This window comes from Panthera pardus, unplaced genomic scaffold, assembly GCF_024362965.1.
Source record: "Panthera pardus isolate Hobbes unplaced genomic scaffold, ASM2436296v1 HiC_scaffold_15, whole genome shotgun sequence".
Classification (NCBI taxonomy): Eukaryota; Metazoa; Chordata; class Mammalia; order Carnivora; family Felidae; genus Panthera; species Panthera pardus.
Window position 1 is genome coordinate 17,121,483 of NW_026526710.1, and position 27,724 is coordinate 17,149,206.

Genomic DNA, 27,724 nt, shown 5'->3' on the forward strand with positions numbered 1-27,724 from the left:
ATGTGAACCTAAAACTGCCCTAAGAAAGTGAAGCCTCAATTAAAAAATTATGAAACAATATAGAAGTATAAAAATCTTTTAAAAAAATTTTTTTAGCACCAAACCCTTTGACCATGTAAGCCCACTTTTAGAAATTTAGCCTATGGAAATAGTAGCACAATTGTATAAAAAAGGTCCAAAAGAATCCATGACAGCACTGTTTTAAGAGAAAAATTGAAAATGTCCATTAATGGGAAACTGTTGTACACTATGATGCATCTGTATCACAGAACACTAAGTAACCATTAACAGAACATCAATTTGACATGGAAAGTTGTTCTTTTTAAGTATTCAGTAGATAATGTATAAGAAAAAAGGAAAATACCAAACATCACATTTAAGTGGAATTATGGGTTATCTCTATTTCATTGTCCTGAGTTATCTCAATTTTGTTTTTTGTAGGGTTCCCCCCCCACACACACACACTGAATATGTACTTACAGCTTTCATAATCAGAAATAACAACCTGATTTTGAAATTAAAAATTAGACTAAATTAGGGGCGCCTAGGTGGCTCAGTCAGTTGAGCATCCAACTTTGGCTCAGGTCACGATCTCGAGGTTTATGAGTTCAAGGCCTGCATCAGGCTCTGTGCTGACAATTCAGAACCTAAAGCCTGCTTCAGATTGTGTCACCCTCTCTTTACCCCTCCCCCGCTTGCACTCGTTTTCTCAAAAAATAAACAAACATTTTAAAAAATTAATAAAAATAGTAAGTGGTACCTGGTTGGCTCAGTTAAGTGCCTGACTCTTGGTTTCAGCTCAGGTCCTGATCTCAGTTCCTGAGTTCGAGCTCTGCATGGGGCTCTGCACTCATAGCAAGGAGCCTGCTTGGGATATTCATTCTCTCTCATTCTCTCTCTCTCATTCTCTCTCTCTCTCTCTCTCTCTCTCCCCCTCCCCTGCTCATGCACATTCTCTCAAACTTTTTTTAAAAATTAGACTAAGTTAAAATTCCTTATTATTACCCTGTAGCACTTCCAAAAATGTTTTAATGTTTATTTATTTATTGCGGGGGGGGGGGGGGAGGGGGAGGGAAGAAAGAGGGAGACAGAGAATCCCAAGCAGGCTCAGTGCTGTCAGCACAGAGCCCAGATGCAGGGGCTAGAATTCAGCAACCATGAGATCATGACCTGAGCCAAGATCAAGAGTCAGATGCTTCACCAACTGAGCCCAGGTGCCCCCCAAAACACTCTTTATAAACACTCTACTTGGCCCCATAAGATTTATGGAATCAGTCTAAATACTTTACAATTAAAGATTTATATTATAGAAAAATAAGCTTAGAACAAAAGAATAAAAACTACCCTATTTTAAATTAGCCATTTTGTCTTTAGACCAATTCTTTCCAAATATGTTAGAATTTATCAATATATTATATATTAGAATCAATCAATTCCTTATTATTTTGCCAGCTTATCAATCTATGAATAATTTAGAGAACGAAATGAGTTTATATGTCTCTTCTGGAACTAAGTTATAAAAGCATTAGCTACTAAAAAACTAAACTTGGGGGGCACCTAGGTGGCTTAGTTGGTTAAGTGTCTTCAGCTCAGGTCATGACCTCATGGTTGGTGAGTTTCAAGCCCCTCATCCAGCTCTCTCCTGTCAGCATGGAGCCCAAGCCCACTTCAGAGTTCTATCTTCCCATCTACCCCTCCCCTGCTCACATGCGCACTCGCTCCTTCTCCCACAAAAATAAACATACATTTAGGGGTGCCTGGGTGGTTCAGTCAGTTAAGTGTCCAACTTTGGTTCAGATCATGATCTCACAGTTCGTGGGTTCGAGCCCCACGTCAGGCTTTGTGCCAACAGCTCAGAGCTTAGAGCCTACTTCAGATTCTGTGTCTCCCTCTCTCTGTCCCTCCCCTGCTCATATTCTGTCCCTCCTCAAAAATTAACATTAAAAAAAAATTTTTTTTAATAAACATACATTTAAAAAAAAAGGAAACTTAGAACCCAGAGGAAATCAGGAAAACTTGCTACTATCTTTAATAATAAAATCATTCTAAATATTGTGTGAAATAGGTACAAAATAGGTACAAAAGAGATCCAGGCCTGGACATATTCAAGATGATACTTTGTAGTAGTCAGCATCAAGACAATACCTCTGTAGTTACCAAGTAGTCATTTAAGGAAAGAGTGCTTAAGTGCTCACTTCGGCAGCACATATACTAAAATTGGAATGATTACAGAGAAGATTAGCATAGCCCCTGCGCAAGGATGACACACAAATTTGTGAAGCGTTCCATATTTTTTAGCAGCACTATCAACAATAACCAAAGTATGGAAAGAGCCCAAATGTCCATCGATGGATGGATGGATAAAGAAGATGTGGTATATCTATACAATGGAGTATTACTCGGCAATCAAAAAGAATGAAATCTTGCCATTTGAAACTACATGGATGGAACTGAAGGGTATTATGCTAAGTGAAATTAGTCAGAGAAAGACAAAAATCCTATGACTTCACTCATATGAGGACTTTAAGAAACAAAACAGAGGAACATAACAGAAGGCAAACAAAAATAATATAAAAACAGGGAGGGGAACAAAACAGAAGAGACTCAAATATGGAGAACAAACTGAGGGTTACGGGAGGGGTTGTGGGAGGGGAGATGGGCTAAATGGGTAAGGGGCACTAAGGAATCTACTCCTGAAATCATCGTTGCACTATATGCTAATTTCGATGTAAATTTTAAAAAAATAAAAATTAAATTAAAAAAAAAGTAAAGACTGCTTAAGAACATTTGCATAAATCTGTCTTACCTTTGTTCATCAAACGGACTTTATAACAGAGGTAAAAGGTACCTTACCCTTGACAAAACAGCTTTTATTTAACCTAGCTTCATAATTTCCTTGCAGTTTTTAATTTGTTTTATGCTTTACTATCTTAGACAGTCATCCTGACTACAAAGCCCAGATACCATATCCCTAAGCAATTGCTTCAAAGTTTAACAACTCAAGAAAAAACATTTTTTTCGTTGCAACCCAGTATATAAACATATAAAAAGTTTCTCGAATCAATACATTTATCATTTGCAATGTGCCGATTTTTTTTTTTTTTTTCTTTTAATGCTTTATTTTTAGATCACCACATTGATGGGGCACCTTGGTGGCTCAGCCAGTTAAGCGTCAGACTCTTGATTTTAGCTCAGGATAGGATCTCACAGTTGTGAGATTTAGCCCCACATAAGGCCCTATGCTGACAGTGTGGGGCCTGCTTGGGATTCTCTGCCTCTGCCTGCCTCTGTCTCTGTCTCCCTCCCTCCCTCCCTCTCTCTCCCTCTTCCTCTCTTTCTTTCTCTCTCTCTCTCTCCCTCCCTCCCTCCCTCCCTCCCCCTCCCTCCCTCTCTCTCTCTCTCTCTGAAACTAAGATCACCACATTGATATCTTTACCCTAATGTTGTTGCCACCTACCACCAATAGTCCTGAACTTCACACAGAGTATACTAAACTCCTTCCACCACCTTCTACCACTGCTCCAATATAACAAAACGGGTGAAATCAAGCAAATCTATTCCAAGTGCAAACCTTTGCACAATTGTGAGACATCCCCAATCCCACTCAAGTTCCTGTCACACTGTGACTATTCCTATTGGCATACAGGATGCAAGTGCTAAAAGGCTTCTCTAGGAGGTCTACAGAAGCAGAAATCTTTTCTGTTACCGTGTTGGTGACATTAGTAATTTCTACACCTGACAGTACATACTAGGTTTACCACTGCTCCACAAGCCAACTCTTCTAAGAAAATAAAATAGGATTCTAATATATCATACCCTTACTTTTTAGACTGCTTTTCATATACACCATTCCATTTTATCTCCATTTTATCTAAATAAAAGATTATTCTTCCTTTTATTAATGAGGGAATTAAAGTTCAGAGGGGTTATGTGGCTTGCCAGAAACAACACAGCTAACAAGGAACACAACTCAAGCCTGAACCCAGGATTCACTCCTCTACCTGTTCTCATGCTACAATTTTCATTGTGAACATCTAACACAAATATGAACTTAAAAGGTATGTTAAGTTTCTAGATACAAGGGGCACCTGGCTGGCTCATTCAATAGGGCATGCCACTCTTCATCTCATGATCCTGAGTGAGAGCCCCACGATGGGCATAGAGTTTACGTAATAAAAAAAATACATATTTTTTAAAAGTTTCTAGATACAGGGGCACCTGGGTGGCTCAGTCAGTTAAGCATCTGATCTCATCGTTCCTAAGTTCAAGCCCAACTTGGAGTTCTCTATCAGCACAGAGGGATCCTCTGTCTCCCTCTCTGCCCCTCCCCCACTCACTCACACGTTCTCAAAAATAAGCTTTTTTTAAAAAAGTTTCTAGATACAGAAATGGAGAGCATTGTATCAATATTAGTATCAAAATAAAGACTTAAAAACAGCAATGAATGTTAATGTTGGTAGCCTCTAAAACTATTAGGAATTCTACTTGAATCCAGTATGGATTTGATCTCACACTGTCTTAAGTGAATGTTTCACTGATTATAAAATTACATATAAATTCACCATAGAAAATTACAGAATTGGGTGGTCTGTAAGAAACAACTAGGCACATAAATTACACAAACTACCCCAAACCATTCTTAATCTTGTGGCTTCACACTAAATTATGAAGTTCCTCATGTGAAATCCATTTTGATTTCAACACTAAGTGAATTACAACAGCATAAGCATGTTGTTTCTGCATAATACTTGCAACATGCACTCAATTTTCAGAGCACTTTAGGACAATGTCCACAATCTATAAGCTAAAAATAAAACCCAAAAATGTTCAAGTTTTTTTTTTTTATTTTTTATTTCATGTTTTTAATTGTTTTTGAAGGAGAGAGAGAGACAGAGCATGAGCGGGGGAGGAGCAGAGAGGGAGACACAGAATTCGAAGCAGGCTCCAGGCTCTAAGCTGTCAGCACAGAGCCCAATGCTGGGCTTAGTTTTTTTTAATTAAAAAAGTTCACCTGCCTATGTAAGATGAATACCAAGTAACATAATTACAAATTATTAAAGATTTGTAGAAGGACACCTGTTAAAGCATGCAACTGTTGATCTTGGGGGTCACAAGTTCAGGCCCCATGCTGAGTGTAGAGCTTACTTAAAAAATATGTATTTGTTTTTGTTTTTTGGTACAAAAAGGTGATTTTACTAAAGCACAAGGACAGGACCCACGGGCAGAAAGAGCTGTCCATAATATTTCTTTTAAAAGAAATAAAGAAAAAGGGGCTCCTGGATGGCTGTCGGTTAAGCGCCCAACTTCAGCTCAGGTCATGATCTCGCAGTTTGTGAGTTCGAGCCCCGTGTCAGGCTCTGTGCAGATTCTGTGTCTGCTTCAGATTCTGTGTCTCCCTCTCTCTCTGCCTCTCCCATTCTCATGCTGTCTCTGTCTCTCAATAATAAATAAAAGTTAAAAAAAATTTTTTTTAATAAAAAAGACTTGCAGAATCTGGCTGAGGAAACTACTTGAGATCAACAAGTATAGGCCTTTAATCATATAGATGAGGAAAACAGAGATCCAGAGAAGTGACACTCCTAACAGCAGTCCCACAGTCAATTAATGACACAGAATCTGTCAATCTACAGCTTCCTGTTATCCTAATTGTCTCTGCATCCAATAAAATGTCACTAAAAAGGGCTACTACACCTAAAAAAGACACATTTAAGACCCAAAAACTGGGGGACAGGGTAGTATACAATGACAGTCTTAAAAGGGGGGGGGGGGGAGCTTCTGTTTTGTAAAGATTTTAAGTAATCTCTATACCCAATGTGGGGCTCGAACTTACAACCCTGAGATCAAGAGTTGCATGCTCTACCAACTAAGCTAGCCAGGAGCCCCTAGAATACAGAACCTCTTGAAGGAATTGCAAAGTTCCAAACCACATGAGCTCAAACCTGGCTCTTTAATCCAATACAAGGTATCACGTAGTTTTTAATAACTCATGTTATCAACCACCATAACTTTTTTTCCCCATCTTAAATACTATTCATTTGCTCAACAAATATCTGAAAGCACAATATATGCTAGGAACTATGCTAGGTACTGAAGACACCAAGAAAACAAAACAGAAAGAGCCTTTTGCTCAACTGGATACACTTCTCTAAAATACTAGTCTATGACTTGACAGGATATTTACCAAACTCCTTCACTACTCTACATAACTATACCAACATTTTCTGCCAATTCTTCCAAACTTAAATAGAACCTCACCACACCCCTCTGCAATATGAATATTTCTTGGGTAATTCACTATTCCACTTTTACCACAGAAGGTGTTAATCAGAACTACAAAAGAATTAAAAACTGACTTTACCGGGCACCTGGGTGGCTCAGTCGGTGAAGCGTCCGACTCTTGGTTTCAGCTCAGATCATGATGTCACAGTTCATGGGTTAGAGCTCTGTATCTGGCTCTGAGCTGTCACTGCTGAGCCTGCTTCAGATTCTCTCTCTCCCTCTCTGCCCTTCCCCATGCATGCTCACACTCTCTCTCTCAAAATAAACTTTAAAAACTGACTTGACCACTCCTCATGGACTGGGGCAAGTTTCAAGAACTTTTCACAATCCACAATAAACCTTCCTGGTGCACAACCCTCATCATCTCAAATGACTGGTAACTCATTCACCCTACCCTCACTTTACTAGAAACCTGAGTCAGATGGTTTAGGAGCAACCATGATGTTGAGATGTTGGGAAGCACATACCATGAACTCCTTTGTGAGCCAGAAGTAAACTTACTGCCTCTCATTCTCCTTTTTTTCCCCATGGATCTTTTGATACATCTCTAGATATACCTCCAGTCAAGCAGCACCTAATTTTATCAGGTATGTTCCCAAAGACTTGCACAACTAACTTCTGGCAACAAATCTGATTCCCCTATCTAAATCCATTATATTTTAAGAGATGCTCAATTTTCAGATTTAGGCTTCTCAGGCTTCCCCTTCTTCCCTATAAGAATTAAAGCTCTATAAAGAATTAAAAGCACTCTCAGAAGTCCTAATTAATGGAAAAGCTCTGGAATACCAAAGGTGACCTAAAGCTGACTTTCACAGGTTCACAAACCTGGCTGACCAGAATCATTCATGGAGCTTTGTAAGGATGCATTCCCATGCCCCACCCACAGAGATTTTTATTCACCAGGTCCTGCATGGAGCTTAGGAATCAACATTTAAGACAATCCATACTATTTATGATGACCGTGTTTAGGTAACCACTGAACTAAAAAACCTAGCCTACAAGCTAAGAAACATGGATTCTCCTATGGCTTGCTATTAACTACAAGTAGGGCTGTACCACTATGCTGGTCACTTGAACTGCTCTGGGTCACCTGAAAATAAGGGAGGTAATTAGAGCTAAAAGAGGCCTTCACAGGCAGCCAATTTAAAATTCGGGAACTCTCCAAATTTAGTTTAATATCACTTACTGTACTGGGTTTACTCAAAACTGTCATTCTGTAAGCTCTGTGACCCACCGAAGTTACAGGCTATAGTAGGCAAGACTTTCTGCATGCCACCAATGCACCCTACTTGGGTCTCTGACCCTACAGAAACAGCCTTTAACCTGAAAGAATAAAGTTCCTATCACCTCTCCAAGTACAAATCACAAATGTTTAATGTAAAAAATTATTTCGTGTAATTCAACCCAAGCCTTGGATGGCATCACCGTCCACATTACGAAAAACGAAGTTGAGCCTCAACTAGAAGAGTATGCACGGTTTTTTTGTTGTGAAAAATCAGATTCCGTCGGATAAAGTGGACGTCAAAATATTAAACCAATCAAGAATTTAGGCCTCAGGCTGGTGAAGGCACACCTGAACATCAATCGATCAAGGGCAAAACTCACTGACGAGATTACCAGACCCCAGAGAAGTTTATTAAAGCACCTATAAAATTCAACCCATTATTTTGAACTAAGTTTTCCAGCCCAAAGTACAAGCAACAATATTATCGCAGGGGTCCGAAGCAACATAATTTCCAATTGAGAAATAACAATCTTTCGCGGAGCTGTCTGACCCGGTGTTTCCTGACCTCTCAACCGCCTCCGAACCATCCTTCCCACCCAAGTACTACCAGGTCAGGAGGATGCCCTGCTGCACAGTCGGCCACTCCTCCTTCCCACAAGTCCCGGGCCCTTACCGCTCGCCTCAGGGGCTCCGCTGGCCCCGACCTCCGGCCTCTCGCCACAGTGGACTCCCACAGACCCGGTCGGGAACCGGGGGGAGGGGGGGGCATACACTCACCTCCCGGGGTCCGCAAGCACTTCCCCGGACGCTCCCGGGGTAGCATTTCACACCCCTAGACCCATGGGCCCGTCCGCACCGAGTCCGGGATGGCCGCCGGGGCCTGGGACCCCGCCTCCCCCGCGCCGAGGGTCGGGCCGAGCCGGGCCCGGCCACGGCGCTCCCACTCCCCACGCCTCCCCCTGGCGGCCGCGGCCGCCGCCCAGGACACCCCTCCCCAGGCCACGCACGCCGTCCCCAGCCCCCCGCGGGCCGCCGCCTCCTCACAGGGTGACAGCCGCTGCGCCGGGGCCGAAGCCGGCCCCTCCTCCAGCCCCTCCTTACCCCCGGAGGAGGGGGGTGGTGCGTTCTTACCGGGCGGCAGGACATGGCGAGGCCCGCCACGGCACGGCCTCCTCCGCCACCCCACTAGGCTCCCAGCCAGGGCCGGCGGGGGGCAGCGCCTGGGCCGCTGGAGCGTTTCGTCCGGCTGCTCCTTCGCTGCCGCCGCCGCCTTCTCACAACCACAACAACATGGCGGCAGCGGCCACACAGAGCGCGCTCCTGACGCCGAGCCGGGCCACGAGCGGGGGCGCGCGCGCACGCTCGGGCCCTCGATCCGCGGTCAGGGAAAAAAGGCAGGCGTTCGCGGGCTGGGCGAAGGCGGGGCCCGGACCGATGGCCACGCCCCGGGAGGTAGGCGGGGCTGCACGCGAGCTGAATGCCCTCCGCAGCAGGAGCGGGGAGGAGCCCAGGTGAAGAAATCAGAAACAGGTGGGAAATAGGCAAAGAAGAAAACCAATGGTGGTCCTACAGATTTGGAAGAGGCATCTTTTCCCTGCTTTAGAGCCCTGATAGAGACAAAGCCTCACTCTACTTAACCAATAAAATAGAATAGTAGTATTTTTCACCTGTAGTTATGATGAAGCTAAAACCAATTTAATATAATGCATATTAAGTATGGTGTGCTCAAGGCTCTACTCCGAAAACAATTTCAAACTGCTTCAGCTGAAGCTCAGCTGGAACAAATGAGTTTTCAAACAAAAATTGTACCCTATTCCCAACAGCCTGCAGAAGAATTCTACAAGCCAGAACAGAATTATTTTAGGCCCTAACAGATAAACTTCAGAGTTGCATTTCAACGGTATACCCTTGACTTTTCTGGAAAATAGCCAAGAGAACTAGTCAGATGAAATTTATGTTTGCATTTGTTATATTTCTTCCACAGCACTCTCTGCAATTATTTATCCATCTTTCATGTTTATGGTCTTTCTATCCCATTCCAATGTAAAATCTACTTGAAAATAAAATTATTTTATTCATCACTCTATCCCCACACCTGAACTGAGCATGGCAAAAATTGGGCAATTTCTTAACAGCTAATTTCAGTTATACAATTCATCTAATTGAATCTTCACAGCTTTACTAGGTAGATACTATTATCTCCATTTTTTTTTTTATTTTTTTAAGTTTATTTTTGAGAGAGAGAGAGTGAAACACAGAATCCGAACCAGGCTCTAGGCTCTGAGCTGGGCGGGGGAGGGGGTGTTCTTGAACTTATGAACTGCAAGATCATGACCTGAGCTGAAGTCGGAGGCTTAACTGAGCCACCCAAGCGCTCCTATTATCTCCATTTTAGAAATGAAGAAAATACAGCCCAGAATAAGATGCTCTTAAAGCAAAATTCAAACCCAAAAGGCAAAAATTATGCTCTCTGGCACTGGACTCTACTGCCCTGCCCTTCAAGCATCGTCACCTGAAATAAAATCCCAAGTAAAAAATTACATTAGAGCTCAAAGTTAGGAAAGTCTTTGCTGTATTTCCACAGAATCAGATAAGCTTCCTTTCTGATAATTAGTGTTATGCAGCTGATTGTGCATCTTTTCACCATGTCTTCCCAAAAGCCCAAGGCTAATTCTGAAGTCAGTGCTACCCTTACTGTTGGCCACTGTGGTCCATATATTAACCATGGTTTTTTCTCCCGCCTCAACTTTGCACTTTCTTTCTTTTTTTATGTTATTTACTTTTGAAAGAGAGCATGAATGGGGGAGGGACAAAGAGACAAAGGGAGACAGAGAATCTGAAGCAGGCTCTGCGCTTCATGGGGCCGAACATGGGGCTGGAACCCACCAACCCTGAGATCATGACCTGAGCTGAAGTCCGAGGCTCAACCTATTGAGCCACCAAAGTGCCCCTCAACTTTGCACTTTTACTTATATTTTACTGTCCTGATTTTCCCTTTCTGTTATATGATTATAGCCTTTATGGACTGAGAGAGGAAATAGTAAGTACATAGAATAGATGAATGACAAAGAGATTTCCCACCTGTTTCTCCTGTTGTCTGATAAAACAAGGTTCCCATCAGGTTCCTCTCCTACAGATTCGTGTCCTGCTACCCAGGCCTCCACTCAGGCAAAAGCTAAAGGATGGGGTTCCATAGTTGAGTGGCCTCTGATTGGATTAAAGCTAGCACCTGACTCCAGGACAGCCCGCCCATAGGCTGGCTAGATTCCAACCAGGTGGCTAGGGGCAAAGATTCAGCCAATCCCACAGCTCCCCTGAAATCCACAGGGAAAGAGGTACCTGTTGGCCTGCCACTTGGTTTTCTTTTTTAGGCAGAATATCGTCGTATTTACCTTTTAACCTGAGCCAAGTAATTTTGAACTGAAGCCTCAACTAGTATACAGGACATGGAAGGAGTTTCTCTGAAATCACTATTTGCATGTCCTTGGTCTCATAATAGCATGTTAGCTATTATGTTAGGATTGCACCTTAAGATGTACTGACGCTATGTAAGCATTTTACATGTGTATCTAATGTAATCTTAACAACCCTATGGCCAGGTATTGTTACTCTACCCGATTTTACGCAAGAGGAGGTGTAAAAGCCAGAATTTGAACTCAGAACGATTTGATTCGGCGAGCATGCTTTTAAACTTCTACATGTCATCCCCACTGCTGCCCACCTGCTTATCCTTAAGCAGACCTCAGTAAATGGTCTTTAAATAAGAAAGAGAAAACTGCTGTGTGGCCTTGAGAACTCACTTCGAGAAGGGCCTTAAAAAAAAAGCAACGGAAAGAAAGCTGGTTTGAGTCTAAAGTACATTTGAATCTTGGTGCCTCCACATACTTGTTCTTTATCTCCCTTTCCTATGCCTCAGTTTCCTCATTGACCCTATGGGATCATAATCACTATTCTGCTCACCTCACAGAAATGTGTAAAGGTTCTTTAAGGTAATGAGTTTGAAAACTTTATTATACCCTATGAAAAGCCAAACCAGTGGATGGGATTCCTCTTGGGCTTTGGCTAAAGACAAAACCCTAAACTTTGTGCAGTAAGTCAAGAAAAGAGAGAGAAAATCAATCCAGGCTCAGTGAGGGCTCCTCACTGCCCTGTTTCTCAAGTGAGGCACCCTCTTCTACCCACCTGACCTTCTTCCCCTCCTCCTGCTACCCTTTCAGCATCCTTCCCCCATGCTATCTTCAAAGCTGAAAATGTTCTTCCAGCTGTTCAGGGACTCTTTGAAGTAGCCTAAGACAGATGGAAAGGTTGATTGATATAGGCTTCCTGAGGTCATGCAGCGCCATGAAAGGCAGGACTCCCTTAAGCCCCCCGCCCAGCTGCAGCCTTTACAATACTAGAACCTGCTGCTTAATGATAAAAGTCACTTCCATTTCAGTGAGCTCTCTTTGTGTGGATTATCTCCAAATTCAACTCTTCAGCATCTCCTTGGCCTCCCAACCCACCTAGCAGACAGGGGTAACTGGGGATCTCAGATTTTAAGGACCCACTTGCCCAGGGTCAGCTAGAAACTAGAATCATATTTATGTGATTCAACATCTCCAGGGATTTTCCAGGCACCACACAGTACCGTATAGCTGGAATGAGTCAGCTCAACTACAATTCAGCATAGAGCGGTGGTCCACAAAGTGTGGCTCACAGGTCTCTGCAAAGCCCTGAGACTTTCAAACTTGTTTTAACAATAAGAAATTATTTACTTTTTTTTTTTAAACCATGTTGCCATTTGCACTGGTGGTAAGATTGGGGGCACAAATCAAGGCAGTGGTATCATCTGCATTAGGAGCCATTGTAGTCTTCACTTACATGCACTGGTAGTAAATAAAATAATTATTTCACTTATGAATATCTTTGAGGGGCACCTGACTGGCTCAATGGGTACAGCATGTGACTCTTGAGCTCCAGGTTGTTAGTTCTACCCCATATTGGGTGTAGATTTTAATTAAAAAGAAAATCTTAAGGGGCACTTGGGTGGCTCAGTTGGTTAAGCGTCAGACTCTTGATTTTCACTTAGGTCATGATCTCACAGTTCATGAGTTTGAGCCCTGCATTGAGCTCTATGTTGACAGCATGGAGCCTGCTTGGAATTCTCTCTCTCTCTGCCCTACCCCACTCTCACTGTCTCTCCCTCTCTCTCTCTCTCAAAATAAATAAATTTAAAAATATATTTAAAAAATAAAATCTTAAAAAAATAATATCTTTTAAGAAGCATAAATAAAGATCTAATTTTATTAACTCTAGACATTTGGATACAAGTCTTTTTAATATTCTGTGTGATGAAATGAAAATTACACATGAAGCACTTTTTTATTTTTTTTACTTTTTTTAATGTTTCCTTATTTTAGAGAGAGAGAGAGAGAGAGAGAGAGAGATCACAAGCAGGAGAGGGGCAGAGAGAGAGGGAGACACAGAAACTGAAGCAGGCTCCAGGCTCTGTGCTGACAGCTCAGAGCCCAATGCGGGGCTCAAACTCATGAGCTGTGAGATCATGACCTGAGTCTAAGTCGGACACTTAACCTACTAAGCCACGCAGACACCCCTAATGTTTATTTATTTTTGAGGGTGGGATAGGGCAGAGAAGGGGGGACGACAGAGAATTCAAAGCAGGCTCCAAGCTGACAGCAGTGAGCCCAATGTGGGCCTTGAACTCATGACATGAGATCATGACCTAAGCCAAAGTCGGACACTCAACTGACTGAGCCACCCAGGAGCCCCTAAAGCACTTTTTTTTTTTAACTTTTTTATTGAAGTAAAATTGACATAACATAAAATTAACCGTTTTGTTATTTTTTTTAATTTTTTTTTAACGTTTATTTATTTTTGGGACAGAGAGAGACAGAGCATGAATGGGGGAGGGGCAGAGAGAGGGAGACACAGAATCGGAAGCAGGCTCCAGGCTCTGAGCCATCAGCCCAGAGCCCGACGCGGGGCTCGAACTCACGGACCGCGAGATAGTGACCTGAGCTGAAGTCGGACGCTCAACCGACTGAGCCACCCAGGCGCCCCAAAATTAACTATTTTAAAGTGATCAATTCTGAGGTGCCTTTCTGGCTGGTTGGTAGAGCAAGTGACTCTTGATATCCAGGTTGTGAGTTCAAGCCCCACACTGGGTAGAGATTACTTTTAAAAAGAAACAAAAAAAAAAAGAAATTTAAATAGTAACAAGTTCTGTGACATTTCATAACATTCATAACAGTGTTGTGCAACTACCACCCTTATCCAATTCCAAAACATGATCATAACTCTAAAATAAGAGTAGGTTAAGCGTCCGACTCGGACTCAGGTCATGATCTCACAGTTCATGAGTTCGAACCCCGCATCGGGCTCTGAGCTGTCAGCACAGAGCCTGGAGCCTGCTTCAGTTTCTGTGTCTGTCTCCCCCTCTCTCTGCCCCAGTCTCGCTCTGATTCTCTCTCTCTCAAAAATAAATAAATATTTTTTAAGAAGAAAGAAAAAGAAAAAAAAAAAAACTACCACTTGTCAAGTTTTAGTGTAATGACAAAAAGAATATTCACAGTTATCTGTTTTGTATGAGGCTGGATTGTCTTCATGTATTTTTTTTTTTTTAATTTATTTTTGGGACAGAGAGAGACAGAGCATGAACGGGGGAGGGGCAGAGAGAGAGGGAGACACAGAATCGGAAACAGGCTCCAGGCTCCGAGCCATCAGCCCAGAGCCTGCCGCGGGGCTCGAACTCACGGACCGCGAGATCGTGACCTGGCTGAAGTCGGACGCTTAACCGACTGCGCCACCCAGGCGCCCCTGTCTTCATGTATTTCAACTAAAACAAATTGCCAAAGATTGAATGCAGAAGCAAATATGAGAATGCAAAATTTTTTTATTAAGTTAAGCTTTAATGAGAGCTGCAACTGCATAAAACAATGCCACCGTGCTCACTAAATTTCTTTGTTTTGGAAAACATAGTTATTTTTCACAAAGATATGTTACTTGTGTTCACATGTCATGGGTTTACAAAATTGTTTTTTTAATCATGCTACTTTTTTCATTCATTAAAAAAATTGTTTTAAGTAGGTCTACACCCAATTTGGGGTTCAAATTCATGACCCCAATATCACGAGCCACAAGCTCTGCCAATTGAGCCAGCTAGGCACCCCTAAATTATGCTATTTTTATAAATTAATAAATAATTTTATATTTTGTCAGTTTTCATTCCTAACGAGATAAATGTCAATTGGCATAAACAAAATCTCTTTAGGATCTTCAATAATTTTAGGGGTTTTTTTTTAGTTTTTTTTTAAATGTTTATGCATTTATTTTGAGAGAGAGAGAGCACGAGCAAGGGAGGGGCAGAGAGATAGGGAGAGAGAGAATCCCAAGCAGGCTCTGCAGTCCCCCACATGGAGCTTGAACTCACAAACTGCGAGATCATGCCCTGAGCCAAAATCAAGAGTCAGATGCTTAACCCATTTGAACCACCCAGGCACCCCAGGATTTTCAATAATTGTAAAGAAACTAACAAGTTTGAAAACCACTAGTATAGAGTATTCATGGGAAATTCTCAATTGCAAAGGCATTCCATGCTTGGATTTTTTTTGTTTAAATAGCTATTTAATATATATTTGGTAAAATATAAGAAACCAAATTCAGCTCTCACAGGTATCATTGCTTAGGATGAGACTAAATTTATTTATATAAAATGATGAACTGATTTAAGGAAAAATATGAAGTATTAAAAAAAGAAACAAGCCCAGAATGAAGTCACTTGCACCTCTCAACAGAAAACCAAGACTTAATTAACAGTTTCAGCCTCTCCCAGGAATATGACCTTTTATTTATTTTTTGTTTTGTGTTTTGGTTTTTTTTGGTGCCAAAACCAAGACTGAACAGGAATGTGACTTTTTTCCTTTTTTTAAGTAAACTCTATGCCCAAGGTGGTGCTCAAATCCATGACCCAGAGATCAAGAGTCACAAAGTCCATGGACTGAGCCAACCAGGTGCCCCAGGAATGTGATCTTTTAGAAGTCAATCTGAAATGTCGGGATCAGCACTAATGAAATAATCTGCTTAATAGAAACCCTGCATTCCCTTCCCCCCAAAAGATAATGTTCTGGCCAAGCAATCGTTTCTTTTGCTAATAACTTCCTAAGCCCACACTCCTTCCTATAAAAACCTTCTATTTTGTACAGCTCCTCTGAGCACCTCTCTACTTGCTAGAGGGGATGCGACCCAATTCATGAATTGCTTAATAAGGCCAATCAGATCTTCAAATGTACTTGGTTGAATTTTGTTTTTTAACAAAGGTGAACATGAGTACAAAGCTGATTGTGTCAAAAATTCATAAGGATAGTACCCAAATGATTGGACTTTGAGAAACATTCAAATAGTGATTGAGTTTTTTAATTAGACAAACTTGCCACCATAACTTACTATATGGGTAATTTCATCTGGAAAATGAATTATTGACAAGGTAATGAGTGAACACATGTGCAGTAGCGCTCAGTAGATGTACTTCCCATCCTCCTCCCAGGGAGAGGTACCTGATAGTCTGTGACAGAGGTACCTGTCACAGAAGGAGGTGGGAAGCCTGGATTCCTGACCCAGCTGAGCCACTGACTCACTGACCTGACTCCACCCTCAGGGCCTCAGTTTTCTCATCCAGCAAATGACAGGGTGGGATGTCATCCTCTCTGGAGCCTCCCAGTCCTACCAACCATCCTCTGATTAAAGGATCCAGCTTCACCTTGTTTGGCTATTGCATCAGAGAATCACAGAACTGCAGCTGGAAAAGACTCTAAATGTGTCTCTCTGGCATGACCCCCACCAATTTCATAAATGGAGAAACTGAAGCCCAGAGAGGTTAAGAAGTTAAACCACCTTCTTGGCCATGTGGGTGCAGGGGAGGGGGTCCAGTGGGAAAATGAGAATGTTTCCTCTACACTTTGATAAATGATATAGGCGTTTGGTGGTTTAGATACCACTCACGCCTTAACAAATATCCCGGAAATTCCACTAGGAGATACAAATCCCACTTCAGCTTGAGAAAAATCAATGCCGTTGGTTGGTAACAGTGTGTTAACTGGATTGATGGATTGCTTAGTGTTACTAACTAAATCCACCTTGAAAGGTCAGTCCCCCACCCCCCACACTTATGAATTCCCCTAGGGAAGGCAGAGAAGATGAAACTGGCAAGAAGAGGATAGAAAGGAATGGGGAGGGGGGAGACTATGAGAGGGAAAGGGAGGCTTTCCCTTCTCCTCTCCATTTCCCCTCCCTCTCTCCTCCGTCCCCTCTCTCCACCCTCTCCCATTTGAGACAACACACCCCTCTCAGTGCCCAGCTTGCTCTACCCAAAGCTTCCCTGCAGCCTGAGCCAATTTGCAGCCACAAATAGAACCAGAATCCACTGAAAATAGCTCCTCCTCCCTTCTGCCCAGAGTTTCCAAGGGCTGGCAAGGATGCCCTGCCCGTACCAGCCAGGCCCCAACCAGGGAACTCAGGTAGAGGGACACCAAGGCCAAGGTTGGGGACCAGCTAAGGAACAACAGCTCCAAAAATAACTGACTCTTGTTAAGTGCTGGCTCCATGCCAGTACCACTAGGAGCTTTAGTTCCCAGCAACCCAATGAGGAAGGTCCATACCATTAACCCCATCACACAGATGAGGCTCTGAGAAGTAAGGAGCTTGCCCAGAGCCACACAGCCAGTGGGAAGGTGGAGCTGGGGTCCACATGGTTAACCACTTCACTACACTCCATGCAAGGTGACTCTACTAACTAGCTCCAGGTCCCCAAGGCTGTGGGGAGTTCATGACATCCAGAACTTGCTCGAGCTGGGGAAACTGAGACCCAGAGACAGGAGAAGCACTCAGTAAACAAGTAAAGCAAGCACCCAGGTCTCTCGGCATAGGGGCCAATGGTTTTGCAGAGGTTGGAGCAGAGACTCCCTTGTTCCTTTTATGTGGAAGCCCGATGGGTCTTTTTCTCTCTCTTTTTTTTTTTTTCTTTTCTTTTCTTTTCTTTTCTTTTCTTTTCTTTCCTTTCCTTTTTTTTTTTTTTTTTTTTTTTTTTCTTCTTCTCATTTCAACTTCCTCCCTTTTCCCTCCAGAGCAGAGAGCCTGCTCCAGCCACTGGTCTGGCAGCCAGGCATCCTGAGATTACCTCTTCTTCCCCCTCTCCTCAGGGTGTTTAATGTTCTAGGGGAAGAGAGCAAACAGCAGGGCATAAATCATGGATGACACAGGCTGGTTTTCTCCTTTGCTAAATATGAAGCAGACAGAACCCAGCAAGGGAAGAGAATTAGCAGGGATTTGCTGGCTCATTTAAATCCAAGGTCCAAAGGTACACATTTCTCCAACCCCTGAGAGTTAGATAAATTTTCTTCTGCCCCAAGATCCCATTTGTTATAAAATAATTCTCCGAAACAGTCTTAACCTCTACAGCGATGAAAAGAAAGACTGAAATAAAGCCATGGAAGCTTTGTTGGGAAGGAATTAAGTTATTTAAGAAGTGGTTGAGGGTTATCAGGGCACCTAACTGGCTCAGTCAGTAAAGCATGTGACTCTTGATCTTGGAGTTGTGGATTCGAGCCCCATGTTGGGTGTAGAGATTACTGAAAAATAAAATCTTTGGGGTGCCTGGGTGGCTCAGTCGGCTAAGTATCTGACTCTTGACTTCAGTTCAGGTCATGAGCTCCCAGTTTGCGGGGTCGAGCCCACCATCAGGCTCTACGCTGACACCACGAGTGTGCTTGGGATTCTCTCTCTCACTTTCTCTCTCTGCCCCTCCCCCTCCAAAATAAATAAATCAACTTTTAAAAAATCAAAAAAATAAAATAAAATAAAATCTTTAAGGGGCACCCGCATAGCTCAGTCGGTTAAGCGTCTGATTCTTGATTTTGACTCAGGTCATGATCTCACAGTTTGTGAGATCAAGCCCTTCGTTGGGCTCTGCACTGACAGCAAGGAACCTGCCTGGGACTGTCTCTGCCCCTCCCCCCTTCAAATAAATAAACTTAAAAAAAAAAAAGAAATGGTCAAGGGGTATGAAGTAGAGTCTCACACCTAGTGTCAAACAATATCAGTCCCATTCTGAATCCTGCCACACCTCTACAAAGTTTGCCAAGCTGCCTCAGTTTCCTCAATGTGTCTGAGAACCAAGGAATTCAAAGAGTATACACACTCAGTCAATCTTTGTTGCAAATGTACCCCCTTTATCTAGTACCATGCCGAGTTCTGCAGTTGCAACAGTGACAACAGTGACAACAGTGACAAGAGAAAACCAGGCTCTGCCTTCTTGGGACTCAGTCTATTTGGCAAGACAAAGCCAACGGAAGGCCAGGTTATAGCTCTGTTGGAAAAGATACAGGATTTATGGCAGCAGTTATGTAGGGAACCTACCCCACACTTGATGGGAGGCAGATAACATTAATGCAGAGATTGGAAGGAAAGGTAGGTGTGGTGTGCCTGGTTGGCTCAGTCAGTTAAGCATCTGACTTCAGCTCAGGTCATGATCTCATGGTTCACAAGTTTGAGCCCCACACTGGAGCTCAAAGATCCACATCGGCTACACTATGAATGCAAAGCTTGCTTTGGATCCTAGGTCTCCCTCTCTCTCTCTGCCCCTCCCCTGCTTGCTCTCTCTCTCTCTCTCTCTCTCTCTCAAAAATAAACTTAAAAAACAAAAGAAAAGAAAGGTAGGAGTTAATCTAACAAAAGTCAAGAGAAAGGGTGGTTCAAGAGATGGAACAGCACATCCAAAGACCCAGAGACAGAAGACACCCGACCTATTCATTGGACCAACCAATTGGAACAAATATAGGTTTATTTGGACATCTCTCTGTGAGGCAAGCTTACTATTCATTTTAAGACTAGACCCTTGCTGAAATTCTATGATTTAATGCTGTGTTAATCATAGAGCACAGGCTGGATTCCATAACGGTTGCATTCTTTTAATATTACGAATTCCTTCATCAGCACCTCTAGGAAATAATCAACCTTGTTCCAACAAGTCTCTCGATGTTGACAAATCCTTTTATTGAATGTATTCCATCTATCTCCCTGAGTCCTACGTCCTTGACTTTCAAGGTTCAGTATTCTAGAATCTAACTCACTCCATCCTCCTTCATCAGGACACATATGACATAAAAGAGCAGCCAGTATGATCTGGAGTCTTCAGTCTTTCTGGGAAATTACAGAATTATATTCAACCAGAGAGAAAAAAATAAAGCCCAAACATCCTCTATCCCCAGCCCAACAGCATGGAAGATTGCCAATGAGGAACACCTTGGTGGGAAATGTGGCTCTAAAGGCAGGAAACAGGATCAGAGATGCATATGCATGTAGAAATGAGTTTTCCCTTTCCACCAATGAGGCTCAGAGAAGCTGGGTGACTTTCTTGAGGTCCTACAACAAAAAAGTGACCTAGCCCGCTTTCAAACCAAGTTATTGGCCTACAACTTCAGAATTTTGCAAATGTCTCTGGGGTATGATATTACATAGCTATCATCAAAATAAGAGCTTCCTAGCTGAGGGTCACTTGGGTGGCTCAGTCATTTGGGTGTTAGACTCTTAGTTTCAGCTCAGGTCATGGTCTCACAGTTCATTTTTGGGGTCGAGCCCCACTGAGCCAGCTTGGGATTCTCTCTCTCCCTCTCTCTCTGCCGCCCCCCCTCATATAAATAAATAAATATTTTTTAAAAAGAGCTTCCTAGCTGAATAAATTGGGAATATGATGAGTTCAACAAAGATAACCAGGTTATCTTCTTTGCTGTCGAACTTCTCAGAGCCTTCATATGCTGATAGACATAGTGATGTTCCAAAGGAAGTTATAGCTGAGGACATATTGTTCTGGGAAATTCTTGGAATCTGGGCTCCTAGGAATCCACTTTGAAAAATACTGTGCTTTCTAGGGGCACCTGGATAGCTCAGTCAGTTAACGCTCCAACTCTTGATTTCAGCTGAGGGTGTGATCAATCTCATGACCGCTTGTGCTCTCTCTCTCTCTCTCTCTCTCTCAAAATAAATAAACATTTCAATAAATAAATAATCATTTAAGAAGAAAAAAATACTGTACTATCCCACGATTTTCGTAGCGTGTTATCCTTATATAGAAAGGGAGTCCAGGGGCACCTGGCTAGCTCAGTCAGTGGCACATGCAACTCTTGATCATGGGTTTGTGAGTTCAAACCCTGTGTTGGGTGTAGAGATTACTTAAAAAAAATTTTTTTTAAAGTTTTTAAAAATTTTGTTTATTTTGAGAGAGAGAAAGAGAGAGAGAGGGAGAGAGGGGGAGAAAGAGAGAGAGAGAGAACGCAAGAGAGGGAGGGGCAGAGAGAGGGAGAAACAGAATCCCAAGCAGGCTCCACTCTGTCAGCGCAGAGCCAAATCAGGGCTCAAACTCACGAACCGTGAGATCATGACCTGAGCTGAGATCAAGAATTAGACACTTAACCAACTAAGCCACCCAGGTACCCCCCAAATAAAATCTTAAAAAAAAAAAAAGCAAGAAAAGGAGTCCAATCTATTGTCAAATCACAAAAATAATACAATTTAGTAATGAGTTTACCGTCCTTTATTTAAAGGGAAAAAATCCATGGATTTGGAAAGTGCAGTCCCTCGCAAGTAGTGGAGCACTCTTGGGCATTTTGGGCAAAAGCAAATTAAAAAAATATTTTTTAATGTTTATTCATTTTTGAGAGAGAGAGAGAGAGAGAGAGCATGAGCATGGGAGGGGCAGATAGAGACGGAGACACAGAATCCAAAGCAGGCTCTAGGCTCCAAACTGTCAACACAGAGCCTGACATGGGGCTCAAACTCACAAACTGTGGGATCATGACCTGAGCCAAAGTCAGTCGCTTAACCAACTGAGCCACCCAGGCACCGCGTTTTGTTTTTAAAGTTTATTTATTTATTTTGAGAAAGAGAGAGATAGAGCTCATGAGCAGGGGAGGGACAGAGAGGAAGGGAAAGAGAATCCCAAGTAGGCTCCATGCTGTCAGCATGGAGCCTGACTCAGGGCTGGACTTCATGAATCATGAGATCATGACCTGAGCCAAAATCAACAGACGGTTAACCAACTGAGCCCCCCAGGTTCCCTGAGCCTCAGTTTTATCCTCTATAGCAGGGGCCAACAAATTTTTTCTGTAAAGGACCAGATAGTAAATATTTGGGGCTTTACAAACAACGTACATCTTTGTGGCATATTCTTTCCTTCTTTCCTTTCTTTTAAAAATCCCTTGAAAAAGGGGAGCCTTGGTGGCTCCGTCAGTTAAGCGTCTGACTTCAGGTCAGGTCATGATCTCACGGTCTGTGGGTTTGAGCCCCGAGTCAGGCTCTGTGCTGACAGCTCAGAGCCTGGAGCCTGCTTCAGATTCTGTGTTTCCCTCTCTCTCTGACCCTCCCCCGTTCATGCTCTATCTCAAAAATAAATAAACGTTAAAAAAAATTTTTTTTAAATCCCTTGAAATGTAAAAACCATCCTTAGCTATCAGGCCATACAAAAACAGGCTGAGGGGAGAGGGAAAGGCAGAACTGGGGCCTGAGCCATAGTTTACTGACTACTGCTGAACAGTGCTTAACAAGGAAGGTATGAGGAACTCACTAGGTATTCTGCATTTCGTTATTTGTCCTCCTAAACAATCTTAGGAGGTAGGCATCAAGTTTCTTCCCCTTTCCAGGGCAAAGCTGATGTCCAGGGAAAGAAGAGAAAGAAAGAAGATAAACCCACCAAGTTCTGATGTTCAGGAGAAAAGATGCCCAACTTATATTGTAGACCTGTAGAATCTCTGTAATTTCTATAAGAGAAGGGTTTAAGAACAGTAAATTGGTCGAAGAGAGGGACTCAACACTGCATTTATAAGGCTTTTTGCATAGTACACACACTTTTTACTTAGAGTGGATGCTTGAGAGGGGGTTGATAGAGAATGTGAGCTAAGACCTCCAAACTCTGTCCCTGCCATAGCTCTTGTGGACCAAGTTCATTGTTAGCCATTGTTCAGGCCCCCATCTCATGGGTCCACAAAGTAATCTTGTGAGGCAGGTAATAAGATATCCATGAAGGAGAGAAAAGGTGGGGTTCCAGGTTAGTTAACTCCCATATTGGCTCAGGGTCTCTCAGATGATAAATGACAGACTCACAGTCCAATTGCAGGTCTCCCTGGCCCCAAATCAGGGCCTGTTTCAATACACCCCTGCTGCTTTGCACTACTTCCCTGAGCCTGTGTTTGAATGATCAGGGTACTCACAGTCAATTTATTACAGTTTCACACTTAATTACACAGACCTTTAGATTGTTTGATAAATGTATCACATATCAGTCTTCATTCAGTCTTTGTATGGGTTGATTTCTTATGTTTTGTTTGCCCAAGTTCAATATTTGAGTCAAGATTGCTGTGGGTTCTTGGCCCAGAAATAGACCCACACAAATATGCCCTACTGATTTTTGACAAATGTGTCAAAGCAATGTAATAGAAGAAAAATAGCCCTTTAAACAAATGGTGCTGGGGCAATTGGTTATCCATAGGCAGAAAAATTGAACAGCTATCTAAACCACACACCAAATACAAAAATTAACTCAAAATGGATGAAATATTTATATGTAAAATGTAAAACTATAAAACTTTAAGGACAAAATAGGAGAAAATCTTTGAGATCTAGGACTAGGCAAAAAGCTTTTAGACATGACACTAAAAGCATAAATTCCAAGGGGCACCTGGGAGTTTCAGTCAGTTAAGCATCCAACTCATGGTTTTGGCTCAGGTCACCATCTCATGCATGGTTCCTGGGTTTGAGCCCTGCATCGAGACCCATGTTGGGATTCAAGCCCCGAGCCCTGCTTGGGATTCTCTCTCATCCCCTCTCTCTTTCCCTCCCCCCACCCAACTCTGTCAAAATAAATAAATAAACTTTAAAAGCATAAGCCCCAAAATGAAAAGTTGAAAATTTGGAACATGTCAAAACAAAACAAACCAAACCAAACTTATGCTCTTTGAAAGACCCTGTGAAGAAAATGAAAAGGCAAGCTGGATACCAGGAGAAAATATTTGTAAACTACATATCTGACAAAGAATTCAAGTTCAACAGTAAATATCAAACAATTCAGTTACAAAATGGACAAAAGAGGGGCGCCTGTGTGTCTCAGTTGGTTATGCGGCCATCTCCAGCTCAGGTCTGGAACCCTGCCCATTTCAAAGGGTCTGGAAGCCCATTTCAAAGGGCTTCAAAGTGAGTTTGAGCCCTGCGTCGGGCTCTGTGCTGACAGCTCAGAGCCTGGAGCCTGCTTCTGATTCTTTGTCTCCCTCTCTCTTTCTCTCTGCCTCTCCATCGCTCATGCTCTCTCCCTCTCTCTCTCTCTCTCTCTCTCTCTCTCTCTCTCTCCAGGTCTGGAACCCTGCCCATTTCAATGGGTCTGGAAGCCCATTTCAAAGGGCTTCAAAGTGAGTTTGAGCCCTGCGTCGGGCTCTGTGCTGACAGCTCAGAGCCTGGAGCCTGCTTCTGATTCTTTGTCTCCCTCTCTCTTTCTCTCTGCCTCTCCATCGCTCATGCTCTCTCCCTCTCTCTCTCTCTCTCTCTCTCTCTCTCTCTCAAAAATGGATAAACACTAAAAAAATCTATATGAATCCATCAACAGATGAATGGAGAAAGAAAGTGTGGTTTATATACACAATGGAATACTACTTGGCAATGAGAAAGAATGAAATATGGTCTTTTGTAGCAACGTGGATGGAACTGGAGAGTGTTATGCTAAGTAAAATAAGTCATACAGAGAAAGACAGATACCATATGTTTTCACTCTTCTGTGGATCCTGAGAAACTTAACAGAAGACCATGGGGGAGGAGAAGGGAAAAAAAAAAAGTTAGAGAGGGAGGGAGCCAAACCATAAGAGACTCTTAAAAACTAAGAATAAACTGAGGGTTGATGGGGGGTGGGAGGAAGGGGAAAGTGGGTGATGGGCATTGAGGAGGGCACCTGTTGGGATGAGCACCGGATGTTGTATGGAAACCAGTTTGACAATAAATTTCATATTAAACAAATTTATATGAAAAGCAAAAATAAGCAAAAGACATGAACAGACATCCCACTGAAGGCAGTATACAGATGGCAAATAAGCACAGTTTCTGCATCATTCGTTATTAGAGAAACACAAATTGAAACCACAATGAGATATAACTACACCTATCAGAATGGCTAAAATAAAAAAAATAATAATAATAGGGAGCACCAGTGTGGCTCAATTGATTAAGCATCCAACTTTGGTTCAGGTCATGATCTCGAGGTTTCTGAGTTCAAGCCCCGCATTGGGCTCTGTGCTAACAGCTCAGAGTCTAGAACCAGCTTTGGATTTTATATCTCCCCTCTCTCTGCCTCTACCCCACTCACCCTCTGTCCCTCTCTCTCTCAAAAATAAATAATGCTATAGAAAACTACTCAGCAACGAAAAATAAGGAACTATTGATACATGTAACAACTCCATGGGATCTCAAGGGAATTATGCTCAAGTGAAAAGAACTGACCTTAAAATGGCTACGTATCATATGAGTTTATATATACATATAGCATTTTTGAAATGACAAAATTCAAAATTATAGACATGGAGAATATGTTAGTAGTTGCCAAGGGTTAGGGAAGTGAGGAGGAAGAGAGAGGCTAGGACTATGACCCAAAAGATCCTTGAAATGGAAGTGTTAGAAGTTTTTCTGCATCCTCTTTTTTTAAGTTTATTTATTTAAGTAATCTCTATACCCAATGTGGGGCTTGAAGTCACGACCCCAAGATCAAGAGTCACATGCTCTACCGACTGAGCCACCCAGGCACCCCGGAAGTATTCTGTGTCTTGATTATGGTGGTGGTCAAACAAATCTCCACGTGTGATAAAATTCCAGGGAACAAAACACATACATAGATATGAGTGCATATGAAACTGGTTAAATCTGAATAAGGTGGGTGGATTTAACAACATCAGTTTCCTACCTCTGATATAGATGTTATCATTAAGGACAAATGGGTAAAGGACATAGGGAATCTCTGTTGGTATTACTTCTTACAATTGCATGTAAATCTACAATTATCTCAAAATAGGTTTTTAAAAAATTCCTTTGAGGGGCGCCTGGGTGGCTCAGTCGGTTGAGCGTCCGACTTCGGCTCAGGTCATGATCTCGTGGTCTGTGAGTTCCAGCTCCGTGTCGGGCTCTGTGTTGACAGCTCAGAGCCTGGAGCCTGCTTCAGATTCTGTGTCTCCCCCTCTCTCTGCCCCTCCCCCACTCATGATCTCTCTCTCTCTCTCTCTCTCTCTCTCTCTCTCTGTCAAAAATAAATAAATATTTTAAAAATATAAAAATTAAAAAAAATAAAACATTCCTTTGAGTTCTTGGCCCAAGATGCCACTTCTTCAGTGGAGAAGATGCATTTATCATTCATTTGCCTACTAAGGTCTCACCTGATAACCATTAGAAAGGTCTATATATGTTAGGCACTGGGTTAAGTGCTCTCCATTGATTATCTCTTTTAATTGAACCTGACAGAGAAGGAAACACTGTTATTATATTTCTATGTAACAGATGAGAAAACAGAGGTTCAGCGGAGTAAAGTCATTTGTCCCAATCTGCATAGTATTAAGAGCCAGGAATGAATCCAAAGCCTGAGCTGAAGATTCACACCCCTAAACTCTATATGACTCCACTTTCAGATTAGATGCCATGTGGCATTGGTGTTTGGGCTAGGCTGGTTTGAACCTGGGACAAAAGGCCAGGGCTCTCTTCTTTGAGTAACCACCAGGCATGACAGTATAGTGGAAAGAAAACTCGATCCTTCCCCTAGATTACGCTAGACCATTTTATTCCCAAGATTGTGATTATGTACCAACACCATCCCTTACAAGCTTCATGGCCTTAGAAAAGTCTCTTCTGTCTGAGCTTCCTCACCCTCAAATCAGAGCTTGTAATTCTAGCACTGTCGGTGGATCAAATGAAGCAAAGCATTTCAAAGGGCTTTGGACACTCCAAAGGGGGGAAGTTATTATTAATAACAGGGCACCATGAAATAAATTCTAAATATAGGCCACTCATTCCTATTTATCTTCTGGCTTGATGGTAAATGTTCTGAGGACATGGGCTGAGTTTTAGCTTTTTATTTGATCCTACTTTCCTCTTATAAAGTGCTCACAAAAATGGTAGATTTCTAAGAGTCCTTGTTAACTGCTATATCGGTAAAAATGTGATCAGAATGCGAAAAGAAAAAGCAAAGTAATGGCAGTAAAAATAAAGAACCCCGTGCTTTAACTGCGGTTTTCTTGTAAACTGTGAAAAGAACTGAGAATGGTCTCAGCCAAAAATTGGCCCCTGAATTTCCTGCCTTCTAACCCCAGGTAACTCCTTGTTTTCAATTTTGGAAGTGTGGGTTCTATCTTTTCAGAGGCATGGAAGAATGTGAAATTTGCAAAGTCCTTTGAGGTACAACATGTTCTTGCTATTTATACCAACCGGGATCTGTGGCTGGTTTTTGGGCAAGGTTTTTCCACATAAAATCAACTTTTTCCCCCCTTTCCCAGTTATGACAACCTTGCAAACTCACAAACACATTCCTCAGCTTTATTACTAATGCCAGTAACATGGACCTTGAAAACTGCCTTTCATCTCGACATCTTAGGCAATGTTGCAAACAGTAATTAAAGTTTAACACCCCAGTGAGGGAGGCATCTATTATTCAACCCATTTTCTAAACAGGTAAACCCAGACTTACAAACTAGGACCTGGCCACAGGTTACTAGGGGTTGGAGCAGGGAGGAGAGTGAAATGAAGAATTCTAGGCTCCCCAGCTCTGATTCACCAATAGTAATATCCTGTGGAGACACCCTCTCAGAGAAGGCATTCACTGAGGTGGAGTAATCCAGAGAAAAGAGGAAGAGGCCAGATACAATGACACTCAAGAAAAGGAAGGAAGAGGCGCCTGGCTAAGTCAGATGGTGGAGTGTGCACACTTGATCTTGGGGTTGTGAGTTCAAGCCCCACGTTGGGTGTAGAGATTACTTAAAAATAAAATATTTTTTTAAAAAGTGAAAAGAAAAGAATAGGAAGGAAGGGGGGCGGCTGACTGGACAGGTTGGTGGAACATGCAACTCTTGATTTCAGAAATGTGAGTTTAAGCCACGTTGGGAGTTGAGCCTACTTAAAAAAAAAAAAAAAAAAAAAAAAAAAAAAAAAAAAAAAAAAGGA

The 27,724-nt window shown here is 42.4% G+C and overlaps 1 protein-coding gene and 1 non-coding gene across 13 annotated transcripts in view; one reads left to right on the top strand and one right to left on the bottom strand.

Moving 5' to 3' along the window:
• MTMR3 (myotubularin related protein 3) overlaps nt 1-8,856 on the bottom strand; it is a 148,465-nt gene extending 139,609 nt beyond the window's left edge. For 5 of the 12 annotated variants that reach the window (XM_019426630.2, XM_019426634.2, XM_019426631.2 and 2 more), the window contains exon 1: nt 8,636-8,855. The gene's annotated coding sequence lies outside the window, so the exon portion shown is untranslated. Of the gene's footprint in view, nt 1-8,281; nt 8,396-8,635 lie in introns of those variants that run through there. The other 7 variants (XM_019426636.2, XM_019426633.2, XM_019426632.2 and 4 more) reach the window with 4 other exon arrangements.
• Nucleotides 2,188-2,295, top strand: LOC128777176 (U6 spliceosomal RNA). The gene has a single exon (XR_008422362.1). It is a non-coding gene; the product is annotated as a U6 spliceosomal RNA (small nuclear RNA).
• Nucleotides 8,857-27,724: the final 18,868 nt, after the last annotated feature.